The sequence below is a fragment of the Vulpes lagopus genome, chromosome 6 (assembly GCF_018345385.1).
Source record: "Vulpes lagopus strain Blue_001 chromosome 6, ASM1834538v1, whole genome shotgun sequence".
Lineage (NCBI taxonomy): Eukaryota > Metazoa > Chordata > Mammalia > Carnivora > Canidae > Vulpes > Vulpes lagopus.
Genome location: NC_054829.1, coordinates 40,894,435 through 40,915,069, shown reverse-complemented (window position 1 = coordinate 40,915,069; position 20,635 = coordinate 40,894,435).

Below are 20,635 nucleotides of genomic sequence, written 5' to 3'. Positions count from 1 at the left end.
TTAAGAGAACAAATCTTACTTACATTTGGTATATCATTACAGTCACTCATGTCAGAAGAAATTTTGGCAGCATGTGAAAATTATCCACTGTGGCAAAATAGGGAAAGTAGCTTGAGAATTACATTCTTGGTAATATCTTTACCCAGGTTTTTGTTTTGCAAGCTTTTTCTTTCTTCTCATTTTCTCTTAAAAAGTTCAGTACATGTTTTTAAAAAAAGATGAACCCCCAAAACTATTTCTTTTTTTTTTTAATTTAAAGGTTTTATTTATTTACTTGAGAAGGTGAGTACAGAGCAAGAGAGTGAGCAGGGAGCTGGGGAGGTGACGGGAGGGAGAGAAGCAGACTCCCTGCTAAGCAGGAAGCCCCATATGGGGATCAGGACCCTGAGATCATGACCTGAGTCCTAAAGTGTTTCTAATTCCCTGAATTATAAACCATTATCACTAGTTGCCCTCTGGAGATTTCCGTAGGAATGTCTTATAGTCACGTTAGACCCCAAACTGAACATGTTCCTCATGAATCCAGTTTTTCATCCTCAGTTTCTTAACATAAGAATGTGGAATATCTCTTTAGTTCCCTGGCCCAGAAATTTAGAATTGTCCTCAGTCCCTCAGACTTTTTCCATTGACTTCCTCTGTTGAATAGGTCTCAAAGTCCTAAATAACTCAATTCCATTCCCTTTTCTCTATTCCTACTGCCTGCCATTCATTGATGATGAACAAATGTTGGTGAAGCACCTACTATGTTCCAGACACTGGGCTATGCACTGGGATTACAGTGGTAAACAAACCAGATGAAGTCCCTGTCCTCATGGAGCTGATCATCTAGCGGGAGAGACAGATGATAAACAAAGCTATCTTAAGTAACAATTTCAGAGATTGATAAGGGCAAAGAAGATGAACCAGAAGGTTCTGGGAAAGCAGTATGTTAGATAGGATGGTAAGGCATGGCCTTTTTGTGGAGTGGACAAACAGGAAAACTCAAGGCATGTGAAGGGTGAGCCATCTGAAGATCTAGGGGAAAAGCTCTGGCAAAGAGAAAAGACAATGCAAGGATGGGGAGTGGAAGAAAGTTTAGTGTGTTCTAGAAGGCTACAGTGTCTGGAGTGGAATAAGTGGGCAGGAAGTGATGAAGGTGAAGAACATGCAGGGGTGAGGCATGCAAGAGGAGGTCTGCCTTTTGCAAGGAGTTGGGATTTTTCTCAGTGTGTGACAGGAAACTATTGGGAGGTCTTGAGGAAGGGAGTGACATCACTTAATTTACATTTATGAAAGCCCACTCTACTGTAGTGTGGAGAAGATTGTTGGAAGGAGAGAGAAACCAGAAGTTCGACTAAGACATGACAGAAATCCAAGCAAAAGCTGAAGGTGCTGGTAGCTGTGGAGGTAGAGGGAAATGACCAGATTCAGGTGTGGTTTAAAGATAAAGCCAGGAGGACTCACAGATGGTTGGAGGGGGTGGTAGTGAGGGAAAGAAAGCAATCAGAATGACAGGTAAGTAGCCTGAACCAGATGCCTCAATATATATATTAGATGGTTCATCTTTTGCAATCGGGTGAAAAATCATCTTTCTTATATATTACAAATTTGGAGATCCAAATTTGTGGATTTTCTGTTTTTTTTTTTTAAGATTTTATTTATTTATTCATGAGAGACACAGAGACAGAGAGGCAGAGACACAGGCAGAGCGAGAAGCAGGCTCCATAGAGAGTCCGATGTGGGACTCGATCCTGGGACTCCAGGATCAGCCCTGGGCTGAGGGCAGGTGCTAAATCGCTGAGCCAGCCGGGCTGCCTCTGTTTTGTTTCTTTGATCTATTTATTCCTGACCACACTTCTCTAATTCCTAATTAAAAATTAATTAAAAGTGGGGAGACTGTGTGGTCCAGTTTGTTAAATGTTCACCTCTTGATTTTGGGTCAGGTCATGATCTCAGGGTTGTGAGATTGAGCCCTGTGTTGGTCTCTGTGCTTAGCAAGAGTCTGCTTGAGATCCTCTCTCCTTCTCCCTCTGTCCCTCCCCCTACTCATTATTTCTCTTTCTCTAAATAAATAAATAAGGGGTAGCCCCGGTGGCTCAGCGGTTTAGCGCCACCTTCAGCTGGGGGCCTGATCCTGGAGACCCGGGATTGAATCCCGCATCCGGCTCCCACATGGAGCCTGCTTCTCCCTCTGCCTGTGTTTCTGCCTCTCTCTCTCTGTGTCTCTCATGAATAAATAAATAAAATCTTTAAAAAAAATAAAAATAAAGAAACATAAGTTTTTAAAAAAATTAAAATGATTAATGTATTATCCATGTATGCAGTATATAGTAGGTTATAAATAAATTAATAAACAGTAAAATTAATTTTCTAATCATTCTTACTTTTCCAGCTCTGTTTTAGTTTTTCTCAGATGTTAATTCTACAAGTAAATTTAGAATCACTTTTGTCAAGTTTCTCAAAGAAGACCTGTTAGGAATTTGATTGTTTTTGTATTGTAATTATAGCTTAGTTTAGTCTGAAATAGCATTTTTTTTAAAGATTTTGTTTATTCATGAGAGTCACACAGAGAGAAAGAGAGAGAGAGAGAGAGGCAGAGACACAGGCAGAGGAAGAAGCAGGCTCCATGCAGGGACCCCGACGTGGGACTCGATCCTGAGACTCCAGGATCTCACCCTGGGCTGAAGGTGGCGCTAAACCACTGAGCCACCCAGGCTGCCCAGGTTATTACTTTTATAGATTTGTATTTTAACCAGATAACCTACTGAATTCTCTTTCTAATAGTTTTTCAGTTGATTCACTTGGGCTTTTCAAGACTATAATCTTTATAATCTGCAAATAATGATACTTCTGCCTCTTCCTACCCAATATTTATGCTTCTTATCTGATTCTCTCATCTAACATTGGTAAGCACTTCAGGAACAAGTATTAAATAATTGTGGTGATAACAAGTACCCTTGTCTTGTTCTTGACTTTAATGAGACCACGTCTGGGTTTTCACCAGTAAGTTGTTATGCTGGCTGTTAGTTTGTGACACCTAAGATATATACAATAGCTTTTTAGATATATGGCTTAAAAGTTTTGTTCTATTACTACAACATTAAGATCTTTCAAAAAGTCAAGTGTTGGGGCACCAGAGTGGCTCAAGTGTCTGACTCTTGATTTTGGCTCAGGTCATGATCTCAAGGTCCTGGGATAGAGCCCCACATTGGGCTTCCTACTCAGCAAGGACTCTGCTTCTCCTTCTCTCTCTGTCCCTCCTCACTACTTGTGCTGTCTCTGTCTTTCTCAAATAAATAAATAAAGTCTTTGAAAAAAATAGATTTTGAATTAATGAACTATCTTCAGAAGTCTGGAATTATACCACTTGATTATGTTATGTTCTTATTTTATTCCACTATTTATATAATAGAACATACTATTATTTTATTTGGCATTTTTAAAAAAAATATTTTATTTATTTATTCATGAGAGACAGAGACAGAGACAGAGAGAGGCAGAGGAAGAAGCAGGGTCCATGCAGAATCCTGATGTGGGACTCGATCCTGGGTCTCCAGGATTAGGCCCTGGGCCGAAGGCAGATGCTCAACCACTGAGCCACCCAGGGATCCCTTTATTTGGCATTTTGCATCTTACTCATAAATAAAATAAGTTTTTCTTTTCTTTTCCATTTTTGCCATCCCTTGGTGTCATTGTTGTGCTGGCTTTGTGAGGAAAAATTCTTCCCTTCAACTGATAAAATTAAATGACAACTGATCTACCAATGCATGGAAAGCCATCTGGTTCTGGCCTTTGAGTAGTATTTTCTTAACCATGTTGTAGCAGCTATATAGGCTTCCCCCCCTCCCTTTTTTTAAAGTAATCTGTACACCCAATCTGGGGCTTGAATTCATGACCCTGAAATCAAGAGTTTCATGCTCCACTGACTGAGCCAGTCAGGCACCCCTGCTATCATTTATTTAAAAATAAAATCTATGGTTTTGTAGATTCATATATTTTTAGGAAATGGTTCATGTTACCTAAGTTTTTAAATTTATTAGCACGGGATTATAAATATTGTTTAGTATTCTACATAAAGTTGGGTTTTGCTTTCTTTAGTTTTTTTTTCTTTTTAGGTGTTCATACCGTTTACATTTATTGTTATAGCATATATCTTTGGCTTTATGTGAGTCTTCATACAGTATCTTTTATGAGTTTAATGCTTTCTTTCTGTTTTCCTTGTTACTGTCTTTTATAATAATAGAGATTGTTTGTTTAGAAGACAAAACATTGGAAACATCCAGACATTGGAAATGTTCTACAAGTCTGCATTGTCATGGTAGCTCAATCCAAACAACATATGCAAGATAGAGAGCCTATAATGGATGAAAATTAGCTTCTAAGTTGTTTCATATTGTAAAACATTTCCTAAATTTCATAAAAAATAGGGATTTATTTCTAAGAAGGAAATACTCTATATGTACGTCCTGAGAGAGAAATGTGGGAATGAAAAGATTAGTATGTGCAAGCAGACACCTCTTTCCAAGAGAATTTGTTGCTTCATCATTCTCTTTTCTGCTTTGCAAAAGTTGTTACTGTATATCCTGATAACAAGTGATTTTGCCACTATGTAAAGATCAACCAGGATTTCTTGGTGAATATAATTTCATGTATTCATATTCTTTCATGATGTGCCTTCTTCCTCTTCATTTTTAAGGAAATGGGTGTCAGTTTTACAAAATAATATTAAGTAAGATGTATTCATTGTGTTTAGATTATTAAATAGTTAGGATTTTGCATAATTCGAGCTTTTTTCTTTCAGGTAAGCCTAGGTTCTCATTGTTCTTTCAAATGTGTCTTCTTGGGGTGCCTGGGTGGCTCAATAGGTTGGGTTGAGCATCTGCCTTTGGCTCAGGTCATGGTTCTGGGGTCCTGGGATCAAGCCCCATGTGGGGCTCCTTGCTGAGCAGAGAGCCTGCTTTTCCCTCTCACGGCCACTTCCCCTTTTTATGCTTGCTCTCTCTCTCTCTCTCTCTCTGTCAAATGGATAAATAAAATCTTTTTTTAAAAAATGTACTCTTCTTGTATGTCTTTATATGTCTCTTTTCTACGTCTCCCTTCTTCCTCCCTTCTTTTTTCTGCCTTCCCTCCACCCTCCTTCCTTCTCTTTCATTCTTCATTCCTTTAATAAAAACTCTCCAGATGGGTTTCATCTGCCATGTATGTAACTGTGGCTCAGATTATCCTCCGGACTCTTGCTTGCTTCCACACTTATTCTCTCCACACCTGCTGGCTCCCACACAGGCCTTCCCTGAATCATAGAGGCCAAGCAGTTCCATCCCGTGAAAGGGAGGATATTCTTTCATTTTCCCCCCTCCATTCAGGCTTTCAACAGTACTACTTCCTGGATTCCAAATCACTGTTTAGTGTTGCACTTCTCTGAATTCATAAGCATTCAGATTTTTTCCCCAAAGTATATATGTGGTGCTGCATTGGCATGAGTTGCTAACATCCATTGTGCACTGTGCCTGAAATCAGTACAGCTCTGAGGATCCAAGCCTTGGAGTTGACTTTGGTCAGCAGCTCACCCTAACTCCTCCCATGTGATGAGGTTCTTCTTAGGAGTCCCTTTGTTCTTACAGCATGGCCTTAGTCAGACACTCTGGTTTATTAGATATATCATAATACTTTGAAACTCTGGTGGGGAGGACAGGTTAGCTACAATCCTATTCTTTTTCTCCTATGAGGATGCTCTGACTCTACATGAATTTAGGCTAATCACCTTCCTTGAGTGGCATCCATGACCCAAATTCTCATAATGTTTAAAGGTCAATAATAATTATTTATCCATACCTTAACTCTGTGCTCAAGATCCTTTCATGTTTCCTACTTATGCCCAACATGCTCCAAGTTGCACATTACAGCAAAAAGTGGAATTCAAATGATCTTTGCTCCTGGACCCATCTAGCCCTGTGGGCCTGAGCAGCAAGTGTTAATGCCCACATAATGTGGCTGTTACATAGCCAGCCTAGTGAGTGATATATTTTCTCAGCACTTTCTTCAAATAGGAAAAGTTGGACCTGCTGGTACCCAATTACTTTAGCTTCATTCCTCCTTTTAAGGACTAGAAGTTCAGACTCATTCATGCAATAAAAAGACTATATAATGTATATTAAGCTCTACTCCGTGTTAGGAATTATTTAAGGTTCTGGCCATACAATTGTAAATAAGAAATAAGTTCCTGCCCTCACAGAGCTTTCAGACTGAAGGATGGAGTTGTTCCTCTCCTTGCCATCCATGAAGAGAGTTTGCATTCTTGTGGTTTGTGTATAAATTCAAAGATGGTGCCTCTTCAAATGGGAACGAATGTCAGGAATATGAATTCTTGCTGTACTAGTTCATCTTTGCTTTGCAGTTATAACCCCCCCTTAATTAAAAAAAAATGTATGTATGTATGTATTCATTCATTCATTCATTCATTCATCCCTTCTTTCATTTTAAGTAATCTCTACACCCAGCGTGGGACTCAAACTCACAACCCTGAGGTCAATAGTTGCATGCTTTACTGACTGAGCCAGCCAGGCACCCCCAAACTCCCTTCCCTATAATAAATGGATTTAAAATGTATTTCCTAAAGTAAATTCATACAAGAGAAAGTTCTGGAAATGCTGCCTGGGCCTGCAGGGCAAGTTAAGCATTAGCATCTCTCCTTGAGGGTTCATTTCAACACTCCACAGGTCCATTTGCAACCTGTATTTTGAATCTGATTAGTTGCATAATAACTCTTTACATTTTCATGCAGTGTGGCACCTTTCTTTGGATGAGCTTAACGTGTTTTACAGCCATTATCCTATTAACCCTCACCCTAGGGAGTGTTGGGGGTGCATGGAATATGTTATTATCTTTATTTTATAGAAAGGACAGGATGGCACAAGAAGTCAAGGAATTTGAGCAGTAGCACATGTGAAGTTGGGTGGAACCGGAGACAGAAACAGGTTTCACAAACAGGCTTTTGCTGCTCTGGCATAAATCTCTCTGCTTCCTTCTATCAGAAAGAACCAAATGGCCTTAGTGGTAATACCGAAGATTTGGTCTTTTGCTTGAAAGGAGGGGTTAGGTGTGTGCTGGGAGGAATCAATGAGCAGTTGATTCATCTAGGATAATAGGAGCTGCTCAATAACCTTCTGCAAGCAATATGCTTATGTATTTCACATCCACTTGACTATATGGTGTCATGCTGCCAAATGCTATAGGAGCAACCCAGTAAGTGTTCTACTTGGCAAAGAGTAGCTACTAAATGCATATTTGCTGAAGGAAGCAAGGAAGAAAAATGGGAAGACTGGGAAGGGAAGGGAAGATGTCACTCTCATCTTCAAGGAGCTTATAATTAGGGAAGGGGAAACACTACAAACTAATATAAAGAACGATTATGTGCTGAACTAGGGAGTATTGTCCCTCGATGCAAAAATAGAGCAGAGAGGGAAGGAGCCACTGTGGCCAGGAGCCATCAGAGAAACCTTCTTGCAACAGATGGAATCTGAGTGAGCCTTGGAGGAGGGAGGGTTTCTGCCCAGATGAAGAGAAGGAGGGAGATTATTTTGGGAAGTGCAAGAGCCTCTAGCGAGTATATGCTACAGAAAGAGTGCTTTTAAAAATGTATTTTTAAAGGAAGAAGTAGATCTTGTGAGATTGAAAAGAAGGGTTGTTTCTTTCATTAGATATTGCAGAGTGCCCTCAATTTACTAGAAGAAAAGGGGAAGGAATCAGAGCAAAGTCCTAGATTTTGCAATTGAAAGCATGCTGTTGTTGAGAAGGAAAGCCTGCATTTTGAAGCCTTGTTCACTTTTTGAGTCTGTAATAATTTAGGAACCAGTCTCAACACATTTATTTTGAAACTATATGGATGCCATGCTGTTGGGAGTGTTTGTTTCTCTCTCAAAGGTGACACTGAGCTCACAACTATTCCCTATTGTGACTGAAATGGTATTCCTTTTTTTTTTTTCTATTTTTGTATTTTTTTTTTACTTAGTTTTAGTTAGCGAAATACATATATGTACTTATCATTATTGTTCTGGTATTATTTTTACTACTATTTAGTTCTAATTACACAACTCCATTCATCACGGTCCTATCTCCTCCACATTTATCCCTGATCATGGTCCATGTCTGGCAAAGTTCCCTAGCAGCTTTCTTCTTCTGACCTGGGTTGAATAATTAGAATTGTATATTTTGAAAATAGTTATTATTGTCTTTTGGCATTTTCGGTATCTTCAGGGATCAACACTCTTGTTTTATTTAGGGTTCTCTCTTCCTCCACAAAACAGGGAAGGCAAAAACCTTTAGAAACTGAAATCTCTTCTATTCCCAAATGATGCTGGCCTCTGACTAGAAGTAGATAATCAAAATAAGAAAAAAAAAATCAAAACCTAACTTAATATCATGGAAAGTGCATATCAACCCACGTAGGAGATTTCAAGGTCTTAAAAGGTGATTGCCTTTATTTGGAGGTCTGAAGAAGGCAAGAGAGCTTGTTGCTGGAGTCTCCAAGGTTCTGCAGGCTCTCAGCAGGGTGGCTGAGTTCGAGTATTCATATGCACCGGAGCAGAAGAATAGGATCTGTAGATTTGCAGCCCGGTCCCAGGTATGATTGGTGGCCAAGCAGGGTAGAGGAAGCACAGGAGCAAGAACCCCAGTTTTCTATGCTTTCAGCATCCCAGTCCAACAGCAGCAGGGGGGACATATTTGGAGGAGACTGGCAGAGTTTTCTGAAATGCATTCTCCATTTATTACCTTTCCATCTAATGAAGAGCCTGGCTAAGAATGAGGTTCATATCAAATTCCTATTTCTCTTCTCTCTTTGAATGTTCCCAGTTTAATTCGGGCGCATGCATTATCAAACATCTGTTTTAATTACAGCCATTGTTAAGGTAGTTAATCAGTTGTCGTCTCTCACCAGCCAAAATCCTATATTGCTGAATTTTTGTACAATCAAAGATACAATAAATATAAAAAGAATTCTTGTATATCAGCGCAGAAAAAAAATGCATACAACTTCTTTGCTCACTGATGCAACCAAAACACCCAGGAGTTATTATAATGTGCATTCCCCTGACACAGACTTTTATTTCATGCAAATGACTGTGATTAAGATTCAAATACTTTTTTTTCCATTTTCACACATTACTTAATCAATGTGAAGTACTGTGTAAAAATTGCATCTCTTCATAACAGTGATTTTGACCAAGTCAAGTGTTGCTCCTAGAATTATAATCCAGACTTGTGATTCAATTATCATTTGGAGACTTTCTAAATTCAAATTAAGTTCACTCTTTCCTCCTCCTCCCAACACTGTAAACTTAATATCAGTATGGATCATTTGTAAGGTGTGACCGAAATAACTTTCCATTGCAAGGAAATATACAATGTGATGTGTAAATTTTACCTTACTTGCAAAAATAAAAGCATAGCAATCAATAGTGACTAGCCATTAAAATGTATGAAATGCACAAAGTAGAGTCTATTTATGTTACACTTAGCTTTTAGGCTGGATAATACTGACATTCTGCAGCATACTTATCTATTTAAACTTACTTGGAACACTTGTACAAACCACTATTTAAAAAGTTAAAAAAGAACCCATGGAATACATAAAGTTTGGCATCGCTGTTTGATGATTTAACCATTGGACATTCAAAAGCACATTCTTATAGGAATCAGCAAGGAATGCATAAAATACCGTAGGATTCCAGAGGCCAACTAGGTAACTCTCATACAACTACACAACATCGATCTATTTACAGTTTACTGCACCCAAGCCAGAGGCTGAATCTTGTTTTGTTATTGTCTGTGACTATCTCTTTCTTGCTCATCTTGCATTTCATTTATACTGGAAAAATTAGATTTTTCCAATGACTAGGTCTGAGTTATTACTAGGTACTATCCACATCCATTTTCTTAAAATACCTTCCATACTCTCTGAGATGAAAATGAAATCTAATTTTAATTGTTTTCCTTCTTTTAATATTTCCCCCAAAATTCCTCCTTTTGTATCCAATTGTAAGGAGCAGACAAAGACACTCATCTTTTATTCTCCATGGTCCCGAGAACACAATGCTATCTCCATGCTAGAGCTGAATCTGTTGAATTTGAATTTTTTTTTTTAAGAGAGAAGCAGAATTTGCATTTGACAGAGTTTGATGATGTTTGAATTTGGACATTCCTTTTGGAAGTTGTTTCTTGAACATTCTTATGAAGATATCCATATTTTCTGCCGGGAAAGATGGAGACATTAGCAGTTGGTTCATATGAGGGTCCCAACTTGTAGAGACCTTCCAACTGACCACTTGGAACCAAAGGTCTAGTCCTGAGTTTACTAGAAGACTAGGAAACATCTGTGAGGTTGAGGAGGAAGCCATGGTTGTGTTCTACAGGAATAAGTAGCCAGCAATGTCTGGGTCTTTTGAAGCATTTGAAGTGGGTGAGGACTACTTACAGAGACCCAAAGACACAATTCCTATTTCTTCTGATCCCATTCAGGGAGTTTTATGGGGGCTTTATGATAAAGCTTTGAGGAAGAAAGGAGATTGGATCAGAGACACTGACTGGTCCCCATTGTCTAACCTTCTTTATTCCATAGTAATAGAATAGCTGTCCAGAAGAATGTGGTCCTTTCACATAACACTTTACATCACCCTTGGAGCTAGTAGTTTAGGGGATCCATGAGTAAATTCTGGCCAAAAGAATACAAGAGTGGAGATCCAAAATTTCTTATCCCAAATAAGGAATAACTTGGGGCCATATATGGTTTGGAATTACGTTTTTTTTTTTTTTCAGATTTTGAAGTGATATGATGCATATACTGCTAATTATAGAATATCTCCATTGGAGTCAGGGGGAGCATCTCACCATCCAATTGCAGCAAAACATAGCAGTATTCACTCTGGATGGGTTAAATAAAGACCATGGTTTCATGGTGATGCAGTCTGGCTGAGTCTGAGAACCCAGAGGAGGGTCCCACAGGATCAGCCAACTGAATCCTTGGCTTTACCCAGGTTGGACGTCAAATGGGAGCTAGAGAAAGTGAAAACAGAGTTTATTGAACAGTGTAAGTGACAGGTAGAGAACAGCAGACAGAGCGTCTGGGATACTCAGAAAAGAAAGGAGGGTGAGTCTTGTCAGTGCCTGGGGCTTGGGGTTTATATTAGAAAAGGGTCTAGGGTATGCCCTCCTCCAGGAACCTGGGTAGGGTTCAATCAAATGCAAGTGTCAGGTGAACAATAGGTGTCATTCCATAAATTACCAAAGGGAGGGGTACTGTTGCCAATGTCAGCTGAGGTCCTGGAACATATTTAGGATCTGGCTCTTCTTATCTGTTATGTGGTGTTTGGGGCACAGGACAAAACTCAGAGAATGATTAAGTTTCTTGCTTCCTGCCTGAAATTGGAACATAGCTTCCTCTTTAAAAAAAAAAAATTATTTGACAGAGAAAGAGAGAGAAAGAGGGGACTAAACCTTTCTAAAATGAAGTCCCGGGCAGCCCGGGTGGCTCAGCAGTTTAGCGCCGCCTTCAGCCCAGGGCGTGATCCTGGAGACCTGGGATCCAGTCCCACGTCAGCCTGCTTCTCCCTCTGCCTGTGTCTCTGCCTCTCTCTCTCTCTCTCTCTCTCTCTGTGTGTGTGTATGTGTGTCTCTCATGAATAAATAAATAAAATCTTTAAAAAAAATAAAATAAAATGAAGTCCTTTCAATGGCAATTTAGGTCAGGTTTTCTCCTCAAATGAACTTTTGTTGGAAACCATGAAAAGAATTTTGGTTTTTAGAGTTTTTTGGATCCTAGAATTATGTATCATGTAGCAGCTTCTAGAAAACTGTAGAGACAGCTGACAAATATCCTCCATCACTTCCTTGTTTCTTTCTTTTTTTTTTTTTTAAGATTTTATTTATTTATTCATGAGAGACACAGAGAGAGGCAGAGACACAGGCAGAGGGAGAAGCAGGCTCCATGCAGGGAGCCTGCTGTGGGACTCGATCCCAGGACTCCAGGACCACGCCCTGAGCCAAAGACAGATGCTTAACCCAGATGTCCCCCCTTCCTTATTTGTTTGTTTCTTTCTCTTTTTAAAGATTTTATTTATTTATTTACTCATGAGAGACACAGAAAGAAGCAGAGACACAAGCAGAGGGAGGAGTACCAGGCTCCATGCAAGGAGCCCCATGTGGGACTCAATCCCGTGGAATCTGGGATCATGCCCTGAGCCAAAGGCAGAGACTCAACTGCTGAGCCACCGAGGCGTCCCTCCTTCCGTATTTCTATCTACATCCTGCCTCCTGTAATGTAAGTCTTCCTTAGGCCATGAGGACTGTGGATTTAAAAACAATATAAATCACCCTTATTTATTATTTTCCTCAAAGAGATATCATTTTTATTTTTATTTATTTATTTTTAAAGATTTTATTTATTTATTCATGAGAGACACAGGGAGAGAGAGGCAGAGACACAAGCAGAGGGAGAAGCAGGCTCCATGCAGGGAGCCTGATGTGTGACTCGATCCTGGGTCTCCAAGATCAGGCCCTGGGCTGAAGGTGGCACTAAACCGCTGAGCCACCCGGGCTGCCCAGAGCTATCACTTTTAAATGTGGATATTTTTGTTTTGTATCATAACTTAATATTGAACACACATTATGTGCAGCACACTATACTAAGTATCTCATTTAATTCTGTGATCAATTCCATTTTACAGATGAAAAGACTGAAGAATAGAAAGTTTATATAACTCGGCTAAGACCCATTTTCAGTAAGTGGCAAAGCTAGGATTTGAAACTAAAAAGTCTGTATGGTCTCTGTCAGGAGACCATGGTGCCATATTAAAAAGTTTGGGAGGGACACCTGGTGGCTCAGCAGTTGAGTGTCTGCCTTTGGCTCAGGGTGTGATCCCAGAGTCTTGGGACCGAGTCCCTCATCGGGCTTCCTGTATGGAACCTGCTTTTTCCTCTGCCTATGTCTCTGCCTGTCTCATGAATAAATAAATAAAATCTTAAAAAATAAATTTGGGAAACTCATTGGTCAAATTGTATGTTTCCCTGTGGTTCTGGAATTGCATTTTTTAGATGCCTCACTGAGACATGTGCTTTTTTCCCTACACCATTTTAGTTTGGCAAGTTTTAACTTGCAATTAGTCAGCTTTCTAACCATGCCAACGATGGACAACGCCTAAAAGTAAAGCTAAAAGCTTACTGCTTTCTGTGATCTGGCTAACAACACTCACGACCACGGCTACATCATGTTGTAAAGCACTTGTCAGACAGACTTTATGATTATTTTATAGCCATACTTCCCAGCTAAACTAAAAGGGAATATAAATTTGGGAAACCAATCAACCTGTCATCTTGGCCATATTTTCTGGGTCACATCTATGTCTCATTTGAGGCATCATACACTCAGTGGCAGGTGACTTCTTCCTGTTAATACTTGAGTGCCAAAAGAAGTCACAGTCTAATAGCAAAGCAGTCCCTGCTGAAATCTAAGATTTCAGAAGTTATAACTGTTGTATTCACAAGTAACTGTCATTACATTATTGGCATTTCTGGCACAGTTAACCTAGAAACTGTGGGGAAAAAACTTAACTAATTAACAATAGAGAAGGTCAGTGCTATTGGGATTGGTTTGGACTCCAGAGAGATGTGTGTATCTCCGACTAATGACTAAGCCATTTACAGTTTCGTATCTTTGGTCTCAACTCATTAAAGTAGTTGGATCTCAAGTATTAGTGTAGCACATATGGTAAAATATTAAGTTTTTTTTTTTTTTTAAGTTGTTAAATCTAGGTGATGAGCATATGAATGTTCACGACACCATTTTCCCTACTTTTGTGTAAGTTTGATAATTTCATAATAAAATATTGGAAGACAAAAGAAAAGTCCATCCTAATGATAACTTTAAATATCAGCTCCCAAATGGCATTAAGTGAGGTTATCAAGGGGTTTAGCCCTGTACTGCCCAACGCAGTGACCATTAAGCACATGACAGTATTTAAATTTAAATATAAATCAATTTAAAAAGAAATAAATTAAAAACTCAGTCCCTCAGTTGCAGTAGCCACTCTTCCTCCTCCTCCTTCTTTTGTCTCCTTGTCCTTCCCTTTCCTCTCCCTCTCCCTCCCCTTCCCCTCCTCCTCTCTTTCCCTCTCCCTCTCCATCTCCTCTTTCTTCCTTCTTCCTCCTCCTCCTCCTTTCCTCCTTCCTCCTCCTCCTCCTCCTCCTCCTTCTTCTTCTTCTTCTTCTTCTTCTTCTTCTTCTTCTTCTTCTTCTTCTTCCTCCTCCTCCTTCCCTCCTTCCTCCTCCTTCCCTCCTTCCTCCTCCTCCTCTTCTTTCTTCTTCTTCTTCTTCTTCTTCTTCTTCTTCTTCTTCTTCTTCTTCTTCTTCTTCTTCTTTCTCCTTCTTCATCGTCTCCTAGAGAGAAGGGGAGGGCTAAAGTGAGAGGGAGAGAGAGAATATTAATCAGGTTCCACACTCAGCACAGAGCTTGATTTGGGCTTAATCTCAGGACCCTGAGGCCATGACTTGAGCCGAAATCAAGAATTGGATGCTTAACCTACTGAGCCACTCAGATGCTCCAAGCCACCCATTTCAAGTACTCAGTAGTCACTGGCTCTTTTTAAAATAATTTTTTAGATTGTGGTAAAATATACATAACAAAATTTATGATTTTTAAATGCACAGTTCAGTGTTTAATTACATTTGTATTGCTGTGCAACTAGCACTACCGTCCATCTCTAGAGCATTAGCATTAAAAAAAATTCTCTAATTTTTTATCTTAACTATTTTGTATTGTAGTAAAAAATATATAAAATTTCGAAACCTTATACATTAACTATCTTTTTTTCTGAAAATGTTGAAGCAGGAGGAACTCCATTCTTCAGCCATAACAATGAAACAAACCTCACTCCACTCATAATACCCCAAGTTCTGGTCCTTTTGAACATAATTTGTGATGCACAATTCAATCAAGCACAGACATTGATTCAATCAGCAAACATTTCTGGGGAGCCTACCATGAGCCAGGCACAATGCTGGTGGTGGGAATATAAAGGAAGATAAGCAAGCGTCTGGTTTTTCACGGAGTGATGTGGCGAGACAGACAATAAAACAATTACTCAGTTAACCAGCCAACAGATAGACCAAAGATATCAGATGGTCATAAATACCATAAAGAATATAAAGCAGGATGATGTGTTGGAAAACTTCACTGACCCTAAGTTAATGTCATATTCAGAAGCAAATGTCAAGTTAGTTGTAAATCATTAAAAAACAATGAAATATGATATTCACCAAAAAGAAGTTTGAGTTTCTACTCAAATCGTCTACTCAAACTGCTTCAGTGGTTGCTTTTCTTGCCTCTGACTATCATTTATTGGCTGGTTCTACTCAGTTACCTCATAAGCGTGAGTGGTATAAATTTGATAATCATTCGGGGAACTCACATCTTATCTTTATATTCAAAAAGGAAGACACCTATAACTTGTGCAAAAGAAGTTCATCCAGATTGGGACTGTGTTGCAAATGGAACCCTAGGTTTTAAATGAATAAAGGAAAAATCTGAAAAAAACATAGAGAAGAAAAATTACAGATACACACAGATGCAAACAGATGCGCATAGATGCACGCAGATGCACACAGGTACACATAGATGCACACATGTACACAGATGCACACAGATACACACAGATGCACAGAGATACAGATGCACAGAGATGCATACAGATGCACAGAGATGCACACAGATACAGATACACACAGATGCACACAGATGCACGCAGATATGTACAGATAATGGCCGTAATCATCTCCTCGAACCCACTCAAGACCTGGAGCAATGCAGGTTAGTATTTCCACCAGCTTTTTCTCCACTGCATGTTTCCCAAGCATCACCTCTACTCTAGGGACAAACACTGATTCACAGAGTGTGCAGCTGTGTGAACTTAGGAGGAAGGCAAAGTGATTCACACAACTTTCCTTCTTTCAACAAGAAATACAGCAATGCATGTCCCATGTTCTTCATAAGTTCTTATAAATTCTGTGTACCTATTACTGATCAGAGGAAAAACTATATGACAAATATTTTATTTTCATTGAGTAAAGGTTCAAATTATTGACATGAGTAATATTATAACTGTCCACATGAAAGGAGATAAACCAGTTGGGCAATACCGAAAAGAGAAATGCAAACTGTTTCAAGTTCTTATCTTGATTGTAAACCTTAATCATTTTCTTGATTTTCCTGCCTCCGTCTACACAATTCTGCCAATGTTTCATCTATAAAATCTATTTACAGCTTTCAAAACAGTCCAGGGAGAATAGCAAGAGGTCCAGAGAATGTGGTTTTCAATTAGTCTACTATTTGGGTGGCTCCTGAGCTGGAATGATGTGATTTTTTTAATGGATTTTTAATGGTAGTAGGGAAAAGAAAACTTAAAAGTTTTCTTAGCTGGCATGCTATTTCAATTTTTATACATCTCATAAATTTTAGAGAAACATATTTTCTTTTTTAAAAAAAATTTATTGGACAGCCCCGGTGGCTCAGCGGTTTAGTGCTGCCTTTGGCCCAGGGCGTGGTCCTGGAGACCCAGGATCGAGTCCCACTTCGGACTCCCTGCGTGGAGCCTGTTTCTCCCTTTGCCTGTGTCTCTGCCTCTCTCTGTGTGTCTCTCATGAGTAAATAAATAAAATCTTAAAAAAAAAGAAAATTGAACATAATACAGCTATCCTTCAGTGAAATTCATAGGGATTTGCCAGCCATAATAACAATACTAATAACAAAACTGTATCGACTGTGCTAAGAGTTTACTATATATTATTTCGTCTAATTGTCATGACAACCTGCATGTCAGTGATGAGGAAACCAAGGGTAAGACAAATAGAGGAGCCAGCCAAAGTACTCCCCAGCGACTCTTTGTTATATGTCCCATGTTGGCAATGAGGTCATGTTGTAGGAGGGTCCAATGAGGAGTGTTTAATTGATCAAATCTTTATCAGAACTGCCTCCTCCAAGCTGCCCCAAATAAGCATTTTATTTGAGTGAGGGCGGTATGGTTGCTAAGTAAATGCGGATTGCAATTGTGAAGGCCATCCCAGGAAGACATCTGGAGCTGTCATTATATATCCACACGACTATTATCATCAAATCCCCATTTATTTAATGCCCATCCTGTTTGGAACACTAGACGCAGACACTGACATGGTGAAGGGGCCTCAAGAGATATGAGAGGAACCCAAAGCAGGAGAGCAGCATGGGATGGTGGGACAAGACCAGCCCCTGTGGTCAGACACACCTATCTTCTAGTCTTGGGTCTTACAGATTATTTCCTTGTCCTTAGACAAATTAGTTTCTTTGAAACTGAGTTTATTGGCTATAAAATGAAACTTTTGATTTAGTGACTGTTTGAGTTCTATGTCACCATAAAATATGGTGATTCCATAGGTCCTGCCTTCCAGGGACTTTCAGTCCAGTATGACGATGAAACAATATCAATATTTGGAAATGTTTCTAAACTTTATATTGCAGTTGCTCTGGTGTATTTTATTCCTGGTCGCCTTGAACCTCAGAGCCATGGGCATATTCTTTGTATCTCCTCCAAGGTTTTGCATGTGGTAGACATGGTAGGGGCTTCATGAAGGTCTGTTGCATAAGTGGATGAATAATATAATGAATGAGTATACAAATAAACACAGAAATTTCACTTCCCACAGAAACAGTGTGTATGTAATGACACCGGCTTCTTCTTACGTTCACATTCAGGCCCCTTTTTGCATCATTTATCCCCAGGAGCAGTTCTCAGTTTTGAGGAGCTCATTACTACAATTTAAGGGCCCTTCTTTAAGAAAAATTAAAATTTCAAATATAAAATTAGGTCCAGGACCCTTGCAAGCGCCTATGCAAGTGAGAAACAACAAGGTGCACGCTCTATTGCTTCTTGGCCAACCCGTTTCTGGCCACAGGTCGGTCCCCTTTTGCCCTCTGCTCCAGTTATATCTGCCTTCTGTCTTCCTCAAAAGTTTGCTTCTACCTCAGTGCCTTCAAAAGTGCTTCTCCATGACCACCCCAGTCATTGTCTACCACAACTCCCTGATTATTTTTTTCAATTGTGGTAAAATATACATAACATAATGTTGATCATTTCAACCTTTCATAAGTATATAATTTGGTAGCATTAAATACATTCACCATGCTGTGCTATCATCATCACTCTCTATACCCAAAACTTTCTTTTTTATTATCTTCAACATAAATTCTGTACCCATTAATCAATAACTCTCTTCCTCTCCCTCCCCCTAGCCCCTGGTAACTTTTATTCCATTTTCTGTGTCTATGAATTTGTCCATTCTAGGTATGTCATATAAGTAGAACCATATAATATTTGTCTTTCTGTGTCTGGCTTATTTCACTAAGCATAGTGTTTTCAAGGTCCATTCATGTTGTACTATGTATCAAAAGTCTATTCCTTTTTATGGCAGAGTAATAGTCCATTATATGTATATACGACATTTTGTTTATCCATTTATCTGATTTGGGTTGTTTCCACTTTTTGGGTATTACGAGTAAATGTTGCTATGACCATTATGTACCTGTTTAAGTTTCTGCTTTCACTTCTTTTGGGTATACCCCTAGAAATTGCCAGATCTTATGGTAGTTCTTTCAATAGTAATATATGAGAGTTCCAATTTCTCCATATCCTTACCAATGCTGTTATTTTCCATTTTCTAAAATTATAGCCATCCTAATAGGTATGAAGTGGTATCTCATCGTGAGTCACATGATTATTTTTCCATGACCTTTTACCTTATATGAAATGGTCCTGTTTATTTCTTTTTATTTACTTGTTTTACTAGTCTAGAAATCCATGGACCACTTCCATTATGTTCACTTCTATATTTTCAGCACCAAGAACTGTTCCTGTCACATGTACGCATCTTGTTGAATAAATGAATGCACAGGTAGTCTCCCCACAATACCACATGACTATTGATATGTTGCTTGTGCTAAAATCAATGCTCAAACATAGCACATGAATTAGATAGCAAGTCCACAGTTGCTTGTATCGGGCATCAGAAAAATCTTTCTGGTAGCCTTGAGCCAATGGACACCATTATCTTAGGATCTTTAAAAGTGAAGAGATGTGTCATAAAAGATGTCCATACACCTCAGTAATCAGTACTGGAATTCAAAGTGAATCACTTAATAATTTTCAAAAAACTTGCATGGACAACTGCATCTAGCTCCCTTTCCAAGCTGCCCAGCACTTAAGGTTGCTTTGGATCAAGTATAAATGGAACGAAAATTTTGCACTGGGGTTCAGAAGGAGCTATGTCACAGAAACCCAGGTCCTAAATGGCTGACTACTGTGTCAAGTTGGGTTGATAAGAAAGTCATGGCGCTGCCCGACTTTCCATTTATTAACTGTAGGGAGAACAAAATTTCATTTCTTAAACTGAAGGCTGAAAATTACTGAATCATTCAGAACAATATGTGATCTTAACTCTTAACATGGCTTCTGGGCATTCTATAAACACAATTTCACAACTGAAAGCTTTCAACAATTCCATTCCCTATTGCTAAGAGCCAGTCCCTGGATGGAGAGATCCCGGAAATGACCTGAGGGGCTAGAGCAAACAGGACCTGTGTGCAGTGTTGCACCATGGCAAATTGCAAAGCACACTGCCGTGCTATATCATACCTGCCCACCTGGGCACCACCCAATTTCATATGATCTGTTTGCTAATGCTGCAAACACAAACCAAATCGCATCCATATTGTAGTCCACAATTGTTCCTGGCCACTCTTGGAGTTACTAAACCAAGTTGCATAATGTTAATATTTTGAAATCAGGAAATTTGTGTCTCTGAAGGGCTCAAGGATGTTTTATTAAGTGGTCAATGTAACTCCTGTAAAGGAAGCAGAGGAAGGGATCAGATGGGCTCCTGGGTAGGAAAAGAGGATAGAAGACACACTCCAAGACAGCTGTCCTGGCCAGAAGCAGATTTGCTCTGAAGCTAATGAAGACGGCACTTGCCAATACCCAACCTATTTGGGTGCCTTCCAAGGGAAGAGGGAACATTGTCTGTAGATAATGAAACAATTTTGTGACTTTAAAAATTTGGCATATATACCATTATATTTTGTTCCGTTTGTTGGCAACTTAAAAAAGATAAAAATCTGTGCCTTTTAGATTGGGATATTATTTATTTCTATCCAAATACCACTTCAATTAAAATAGATTTGTTCAAGGGTACCTAGCTGGCTCAGTCAGAAGAGCATGAGACTCTTGTTCTCAGGGCTATGAGTTTGAGCCCCACATTGGGTGTAGAGATTACCAGTAATAGTAAAAATAATGATAATAAACTTTTAAAAATAGATCTGTTCAAACTTTGGGATGTACTGCAAATCTCTTTGCACAGCTAAAGTTGACTATTGGTATAAAAAGTGAAATTTTTAAAATGGCAATAGCTCCCATACACACGCCAAAATGTCTCTTCTGTCCTTCCTGGGTTTTGAAATCCAGGCTGAGCAGAAGGTCTCTCTGTGAGAAGGCCTAGTTAGTTCAACTCAAGTTAGTTAATATGAATACTCTCAGGTGAGGCTTCTAAGCGATTGCGTGGAAAATTCTTCAAAGAATCCATTCTA